The sequence below is a fragment of the Belonocnema kinseyi genome, chromosome 9 (genome assembly GCF_010883055.1).
Source record: "Belonocnema kinseyi isolate 2016_QV_RU_SX_M_011 chromosome 9, B_treatae_v1, whole genome shotgun sequence".
NCBI lineage: Eukaryota > Metazoa > Arthropoda > Insecta > Hymenoptera > Cynipidae > Belonocnema > Belonocnema kinseyi.
In genome coordinates, this window is record NC_046665.1 from 2789359 (window position 1) to 2799129 (window position 9771).

Below are 9771 nucleotides of genomic sequence, written 5' to 3' on the forward strand. Positions count from 1 at the left end.
GGGTCCGAAGTTCGCGCGCGAACTTTCGAACCTTGGCGGTAAAATTTCTGCCAGATGTGATGTAGTCAATCACACATTGAATGCGGGACGCGTACTGTCTTGTCCAACCTATCTTTATGGCAAGTTGATGCATTCGTCTTTTGGTCTTATGATCAGCCGTTGGTTTTGTTATACGGATCGCATCGGCCAAACCGCTCGCTGCATTATACACACAATAATTGATACTCCAGAGGTCGGATTCACCGGAAAAATGTCCACGAAGCTCGTCATCCATTTCAGCCAGATCTTTAGGCTTGAGAGAAACCTTAGTGTTGATGTTTCTCCGGGTCGTAAAGCATCGCTCTTCATCTATTGGATGCCTGCCCGCGGTTGGTCTTAGTGTCGCCTCTCTTTCTTTGTTGCCGGCTTGTTCTAGCTGTGGTAGAGTAGGCGTTCCGCTTACATAGCCCCTTTTACGGAGTAGTTCAGCATGGTTTCGCAAACGTTGCTGCGAAAAGTGCGATAGCTCCGAGTGTTTCTCGCACCACATAGCATGCAGCCGTGCCATGTAACCCCGTTCACGGGCCACACTCGCATCATAGCTCGTTCATAGAAGCGTCGTACGACACCTTTGCGCTGGAGAGACTTATACATGCATGGGCGTTCCACAAAGCCGCATTCAGGATGTGACATCTATAAAGAATACTCTCCTAAGCAGATACAAGCGCCTCATCCGGCAGATTTGGTCTTCCGAACTGACGGCGAGGAGCAAAGTACCTGCAACGAACATGCTTGCCGTCCCGGTAGTACTCTATTCATTTACAATAGTTTCATGGACGAAGAACGAGTTCAGATCCCTTGATATCGGGACAAGAAAGTTTATGCACATAAACAAAAGCGCGCATCTTAAGTCTTCTGTTTAGCGGAGGAGGCTGCTGAAACACTCGGAATTAACTTCAGTATTAGGGGTGAGCAAAATGTATCAAATCTTATCTATCTCGATTACTCGCTCCTGAAAGCCCGGATTAAGAAAGCACAAGAGAAAATCTTTCGTGAACAGTTCTTCGATAAGAGGATGCACGATATCTTCCACAGAAATGTGGAGAATCAGTCAATGTCGTATGAGCTCACGTTTCTTTCCTTAAATCGCCCGGATTGATATCCGGTACGGAAGGTTTCATTTGGCATGCCAAGACGGTGTCATTTCTACCTTAACATACCGTCGCCACATTTTGAGCCAAGACATTCCCGATGATAGCTGCAGGGCGTGCCATGTACACCCCTAGCATTTAGCTCACATACTATCTAGTTGTCCAACTCATGCGGGAACGACCTACATCCAAAGGCACAATGCGGCACTAAGTGTGCTTTATTACCATATCTGTCAATCCACCAGCATTCACCTTAATATCGCACCTCTAAATGCTTATAAAGAAATCGAGTCAATTGTCGAGAATGGGAAGTGCCGCATACACTGGAACTTTACATTTTCGACAATTGTTTCTGTTGTATACTTGAAGCCAGACATGGTTCTTCTAGACTTTGAGAAGCGAATCATGTTCGTTATCGAATTTTCGGCACCAGCTGACAAAAACATCATAGCCAAGGAGAATAAAAAGAAAGGGAGGTATAGAGACCTTATAAAGCAGTTGCAACGATTGTTCCCAGAATATTCTGTTAAACTAATCGTTCTTATCATCGGCGCTCTTGAAGGTGCCAAGCTTTCACTCGCTGATGGCCTGAAAAGCATCCCTGCGGGTCAACAATATGCTAAAACACTTGCGGGAAAAATGCAGAAGGCGGTAGGCCTTGGATCTCAAGCAAGCCGAAAGACATCCGTTTTCTCACGTGCATTAGTTTCTAAGACAAACTGAATCCATTCGCAATACTTTCTCAAACAAGTAGAATCCACAAGGATTAGTTTTTTGAGCAAACCAAAAGATATCGGTTTTTCCATGCGCATTAATTTTTTAATCCAGCTGCATCCATGCGCAGTAGTTTATTAAACACGCAGAATCCATACGAATTAGTTTCTCAAAGAAGCCGAATCCACGCGCAACATTTTTTCAAACAGCAGATTAGCTTCTCAAGCAAACCGAAAGGCAAACGTTATAGCACGCGCATTAGTTTCTTGAACTAGCCAAATAAAAAAGCCACTAGCATTAATTTTTTATGAAACCGAAGGACATTCGCTTTCCCACGCACATTCGTTTCTTGAACGAGGAAAATCCACGCACATTTAATTCTCCATTAAGTCAAAAGGCAAATGTTAATTAACGTGCATTAATTTTTCAATCAAGCGAAATCCACGAAAATGAGTTTCCACGCGCACTAGTTTCTCAAACGAAACGAATCCACGCGCATCACTTTTTTAAACAAGTAGAATTCACGAGCATTAATTTTTCAAACAAGCCGAATCCACTTGCATTACTTTCCCATGAAAACTGAAAATGCAATCATATTCTCACTCGCACTAGTTTCTTAAGCAAGCAGAATTCACGTGCAATAATTTCTTCAAAATCGCATTAGTTAATCAATGAAGCCGAATCCACGCGCATTAGTTTCTCAAGCAAATTAAAAGAGTAACGTTATCCCACGCACATTGATTGACACATCGATTTCCCAAAATTGCTCAAACAAGCCTTTGATTAAACATATACTGTTATTGAGGCATTCAGGCATAATCCTACGAAGGCTAGTTTTGCACCACCGGCTGCTCGAGGGAGTGCGTGAACCTAATGTCCAATCCAGTCATTTCTCTCGTTCTGAGCAGAATTACTATCGCAACGACCAGTCATTCGTTGGGAAAAACTAACCTGTCTTACAAATGTCTAAACCTAGCTCATATTTCCTGTTGTTCGCATTGATATGAAGAACCGACATCGAAGAATCGAAGAGTGACGTCGCTATGAAAGCTTAGCCGCCGCATGCCAGACATCCATACTTTTGCATTCTTAATGCGTACTGAACATCAAGCTCAAACCAGTCTTTATCCATTTGCTCCAACCATACAAACGCATTATGCGTTCGTATGATCGGTGATCGGCCGAAGCCTCATACCACCTTTACACTCTTTATTCTAAGAACACCGTTACAGTCGTGAACAAAATCCTCTTCGCAGGCCATCCGCTAACTGACAAAGTAAATAAACGATGAAGGTAGTGGTATTTAACAGTTTATGTTACTCAAAAGGGTCTTCTTCCACCGCTCATTTTTCCAAGCTCAATCCCTTGGCAGTAGTTCGATAGACAGTGGATAAGGACAATGAAGTCCGTGTGTTTTGGACAAGAGTTTTTCACATCACAAAGCACACTATAATCAACCCCTTGTGCAGATAGGTCTCTACTATGGATCGCATGATTAAACGGATACAGAAAAACTGTTCGAAAATTTTGAAAAGAAAAATAATGACGGTTTCAAAGATAAATCAGATTGAACGAGAAGACCCTAGGCGTCTCTTTCGAGGGGAACATATTGACTCCTTGCAGGTACACGAATGGACCTGAAAGCATTACCAGCAGTAAACCAACAAGAACGAGCTGCTCCTCACTTCTCCCTGCTCACCTGCATACAACAGGGCAAGAAACCACTTCGACTTCTCGTTTAGGATATCTTTTTATTTATTGAAGGAAAAAAATGTTCATATGATTTAGTGACAATAATAAGGGACCTCACTAGGGTCTTAGGTTCGCTGGATATATCTAAGACAGTCTTGATATTCACATCTGGTTCCGATGACACCTACTGATGAGATCCCTCATATATACGAATATTTTCAACTTTTTTTCTTATGAAGACGGACCTACCTGAAATTTGTCAGTATTCGCGAGTAAGTATATAATGCATAGATTTTTCAGCTCTGCAATTGCAACTTCTCTCTCTGATGATCAATCCTTGCAAGAACAAACATAAGGCAAAGTGCTTGTGTCCAGAGATGAACAGCGTTATTTAATGATCTTAGAACCAGCGTTATGTGAACCTGACTTTAAGTTCTGGAAAATATTCATAGATTACTCAACCATGAGACGACAGCTCCCATTGCTCCTTCTAGAGTAGCAAAACACACTGCCCCGAGTCTGCTTTAATTATTTAAGACGTGTACGTCGCTTTTCCAACAAAAAGTCCTTGATATATTGCCGTCAACGTTTCAAAATTCTAGTCTTAAAACTCCCTGCATGGTTTCTCGCCATGTTAAACTCCTAGCAGCTTGAACATCGACCATAGTACGTTATATAACGCTCCGGTGATGTCAAAGAAGATATCCTATGCATATTGTTCCATACAGGAGTCAGTCATGTTTCTGAAATGAAGTAGTCTATCTTCCTTGGATTGTCCGATTCTGAAACCATACTGATTATCCTAGATCTCATCCTCGCTCAGAATTGTTTTATTTAATCTATGCAAAATTAACTTCCCCAGCAGTTTTCCGAGTATAAACAGCAAATACAGTGGTATGTAGGACAATGTATGTAGTGGTATGTTTCGACAATTTAATAACTTCAGAATCCTACGACCGTAATTTATGATTTATCAAGACCAGATCAATTGTTAATTTGAAATCGAACCACCGGATCGTAGAAGGGCATATAAAGTATGATCGCTGGTGATGGAAAGTTCTCTCGACAATATCAGAAACATTTCAGAATGTTAATTTTTCAAACATATATTCCTTTTCGGAATTTACATGCGCGTCTTTTTCCCTTTCAAACAAATTTGTAGCTCTGTTTATTTTCGAAATAATAATTTAAATAAAGACGAATTTTCAAAAATTAAGGAATCATGTCTTTTTTCACTTCACCTGGCTCTAATTTGAATAATATTCAGATTTTTTAGTTTAAATTTAAAGGTATTATATTTTATGTTATAATTAAAGTGCTAGAGTAGTTTAGACTTTTCTTTTTCAATATCAGAAAATATTTATTAATGTTATTTAGCTAAGTAAAAGAAAAAAGGTTCCAATATACCCAATCGCAAATTTTATCAACATAGGTGTAAACAAGACAACATTTCCAGCAGCTGAATTGTTCATTAGAGCTTTTAAGATTTTTCTATGAAGTTTAATTTCAATTGAAGGTATGTTTAATAAATTTCGAGTGTCCTATTCAACATGTCTAACATCAACTTGAAGCTGAAAAGAGAATGTTGTAAAGATTCTGAAAAAATGGCAAAATCGAGGTATAACAGAAGTGCAAGAGAAAGGAAACAGATTTCGCTTAGATCATAAGCGTAAATATGTGTACGTAATGGATATGTAATAACATAAATACATTAAAATGCGGTCGCGTCCTCGTTCTCTCTCCCGCTTGAGTTCTTGCTTTCGATCGTTCGTTCACTCGTTCGCTAAAACGTAGAAAATTGCGCTATCGTAAAAAATAGAAATCAGGAATAAGATTTTATCTAAATAGTTGTAATTACTTTAAATAGTAAGGATACGATTTTATAAAATATGTTGAAGAAGTTAATGTAAGGATTGCAAGGCATTTAAAACCTTAGGGTACACATTATGAATAAAAAGAAGTAGGTAAATTAATACCTTATAACTCTATTTTTGACTTTTGATGCATCTATTTTTATTATATAATGAATGATCATTTTTACAGACTAGAATAAAAAATAATTCTTAACTACCATAATGATTATACAAGTGAACCACTGGCGATCAAATGGGATACGTCTGAAACCTCGTGCCGTCGTTTTAGTTATCCCGTGGGTCGTATTTTTTCAGGGCAAATTTTAAGTTTTTCATAACATATACCAAGAGGAAATTTTATTGTACATATTTACAGTCGTGGAAATGAATGGGATGACTTTCTTAGTTTTCGAAATAATAATAATATATAAATAAATAAAAATTTCAGAAATATGCACCATTATATAACGAAACTAACAGTATTCATATAATTTTAATGGATTGTCACTAAAAATATACAACAATTTGTATTCTACTCGTGGCGTAAATTACGCATTGAAAGTTTCAAACGCTTCAGGAATCGAACGAATTTTCAGAAAATTAAAATGACGGTCATCTGAACTTTTGTTAGGATTCAAGGAAGTTTTTCGGAAAATATCAGGCAGTTATATTTTATAGTTTATAGTTGTATAACAGCGGTTGATTGGAAAGCCAAGCCATGAAAAATTTTGATAATGACGGAAGAAAATTTAAAAATTAGAAGGAAAGTTACAGAATTGATTTCAAAGCACAATAAAACAAATAAGAACTTATATAAAAATGTAAAGACTAATTTAGTTCCAACAGTTTATAATAAATGCAATGATATTGTTTCAAGATGGAAAAATAAAACTTACATTAATGAGTCAGTTGGAATCTTTTATGACGATGTTGTATTAGATGTACAATAAAGAGCATGGTGTAGTTTAAAGTTCGTTTTGTACAGCTCATTATACAGCAGCTGAGAACGTTTAAGGTGACATTAGTCTCTTCCAGATGCTTTCTTCGAACACCCATTTGCCACTTCAAAGGTTTTCCGTCGGTAGCTTACTGATGATCTAGGAAGTTTTATACAACGCGACAAGTACTTAATAAAAGCGCTTTCTGAACTGCTGACAATACTGACTTCTAAATGTTCTTAATGTTCAGTGCAGCTGGGGTGCACATTGCCTGTAGCCAAAATCACAACAGGATTTATAGATGCATGTTTCACATTTCTCCACATTGTCTGTATTTCATGCCTTAGCTCGTTATACTTTTGGATCTTTGTTGTATAGGTTGCGTGCAAATTTCAGGATAAGTGGAGCAGAAATGTCAAGATTTTAGACTTTTCCACCTTTTTTTATCACGCATTACAATATCGGGCCAATTACCTGGAATATAATGATTGATGTGGATAGGAACATCCGAATGTAAGAGATAATATTCGTTTTCTAAAACGGACACTAAAATGTACCTATAAAAAATAATCCATTCTATTCAGTGTTCAAGGTTTAGGACAAGTTGTTAATGTATAATTTCTGCTACTTTACTATGTCTGTGGGTGTATTCTGTATGATCCATTACGCGAATACTAGCAATAATGTGTTCATTTGATGCGCTGGTATCTCTACATAATCGATACCTGGTTCTTGTGCGAACAGCCCTGTCTGAATCCCAATGAAGAATTCTTCTGTTTCTGGAAACAGGACGCCCTTTTTCAGTTAAATATTAAAAGCCTCACTTTCCAATTCATGCTGATTTTAATGCTGATTTCATGCGTTTTTAATTCCTCTATGTGTTACTTCTTTGATATTCGTTGTTTCTCCTGAGGATACATTCAAGGTTCTGTAATCAATATTTTCTCCACAGATGGTGTTATAAAGTAAAAAATCTCGTTTGCACGTAAAATAATTCATTCGGTGCTCCGTGATTTCGACGCGGATTTTTCTGTTTAATCGTTTAAGGTATGGCTTTTTTTGAATATCATATTCTGAATACCCTTAGATTCAACAATACCCAGATATTTAAATAACTTACGCACAGCCATTGCCTCGATGTCATGATCGTTTTCCTTTTCTTGATCTTCAGTCTGTGATTCTTCTCTGATTAAATGCACTAATCTGCATTTATTAAGTTTAAACTCTATCCTCATTATCATATATTCTGAACCCATTTGACGTTTTATTTGATGTTTTTATCAATGGGTTTAACGCTACACAGAACCATAATGCACTGAAGGGGTTTTCTTGAAAGATACCTGTCGTAATGCGCATTGATCCAGTTAACCTTGGTTGTCCATGGCAAAATCCTTATAGCATCATCGCGCAACCTAAAACAATCGATTATGCGTAGGCGGATTTTGTAAATGTTAAATACTTTGAGCAAATATTCATGTACTACGGAAGGAAACGCTTTCCTGTACTGTCAACTAGGGCGAATCATTACAGTTTTTCGCAAACCATGGCTTAGACAGGATGTAGAAAAAGCCCACGTTTTGTCAGTGATTTAAAACCAGTTATTATGAGTTCTTTATGATCACAAGAAAAAATATTGTACATAGTTATGACCAAGTACAGTTACATGTGCGTGCATGTTACACTCAAATGAATAAAAAACTAAACTGTATAAACATAACCCATATTTTATTTTTATTTTTTAAATAATTGTTGAGAATATCAATATATAAGTATTAAAAAATGACTGTACCAACATTTTTTTAAATTAATTCGTTTATGTAGAACATTTTTTGGATTTATTTAGAATGGATACACTTATAACAATTCGCACCGGAATCTAAGCATTGACGTTATTTACGAGGTACTTAAAAACAATTTTATAATAAAGTATTATTATAGTCAGTTGTTACCCTCAGAATCTTTAAAATAACGGTTATATAAACATGATCACAATTTATATGGTATTAATTAATTCGTATAAAAAATATCTACAAGTTTGTCGTACACTGTACAAAAAGTAGTTGAAAATTGCAAGTCGGTTTGTAAACGTTTTACTATGATTCATGTATTAATTCTACAAGCTTATTGTGAACTTACAGCGATTGAAAGTGCAATTTTACAATATTCGTATCACTTTTACCGTAAAAATGTAATATTAACACAGTTATCAGTGGACATAGAAATACCAGTGATTAATGTGGTAAATTTCAATCATATTGTAACCGATATTATCATGCACTTTTACCAGGCTTCTTTAAAATCACAAAATGTACTGTAATCTAATTCACATAGAAAGTATAAAAAACAGGACGATAGAAATTTTACCAGAATATTGTAATTCCACTGCAGAGAAAATTTAACTGCCGGCGGGTGTCACTCGACAACACAAAGTTTTATGTATCAAATGTAATATATTTTAAGTATCGTATCTATTCCGTCCAAATGAAGTTGGGATAAATTCATATTGCCATAAGTGTAGATGTTCTGATGCGCGGTTTTATATGTTATGTAGCGCAGCCTTCTAAACTTTATCTCCCATAACCACGCACGTAGGCTAATGCTGATATTTGATATATAAGGTGAGTAGAAAAAGTTCCTCCTTGAGTTTGGTAGTATAGAAACAGAAAGAAAACAAATTTGAACTAGCTGAAAGTATCATATATATAAATGGACTTCTTCAATTAAAAAATGATAATATTATGTTAATGTTGAGGTTATGTGTCTCTTTCTTTTCAGATTGCCTCTGCCATTTTAAATTGAAACTTGAATTTTACAAGAGGAACGTAAAATTACACTGTCTGAAAGTGACTTTACGGGAATTTTCCTGTCTGCATGTGATTTTAAAGTATCACATTAATTTTCAACGATTGCAGTAAAAATCCCACGTTAATCACTGGTATTTTTATGTCCACTGATTAATGCGGTAATTTTCAACCACTTTTTTCACAATATAATAAAAGTTTAAATTGTTTAACGAAAAATTAAGGAACCATTCATAAAATACGTGATACATTTTTCAGGAACTTCTGACCCCCCTCCCCCTTTGCGTTATACTTTCCCCATTTGTCTTAACATGGAGAATGATACTTAGGCAGATCACTACCCTCCCTGCTCTGCATTGTAATCGATGGATTTCGATGTTCTGTCACGTTATACTGTTACGATGTACTGTTACTGTTTCTGTTTTCGATATGCTGTTACGGTCTTTGGTTAATTTTAATTATCAGTCACTTATGTACGGTATACGTTGAAAATTCTTAAGATTTTTTAGTTTTTCACTATTTCGGGATGGTACGGGACTGCCCCGGTATACGAGGGTGGATTGATAAGTTTCCGGCCTGACCAAGAGATGGCGCCACTAGGCCTACCTTGAGGTGGCGTTCTATAGTACCATCCTTAGATAGC

General features: G+C 36.7%; 1 protein-coding gene across 4 annotated transcripts in view; it reads left to right on the forward strand.

The window, feature by feature from the left end:
• Positions 1-9771, forward strand: part of LOC117180927 — a 194205-nt gene that overhangs the window by 122314 nt on the left and 62120 nt on the right. The gene's annotated exons all lie outside the window — the stretch shown is intronic.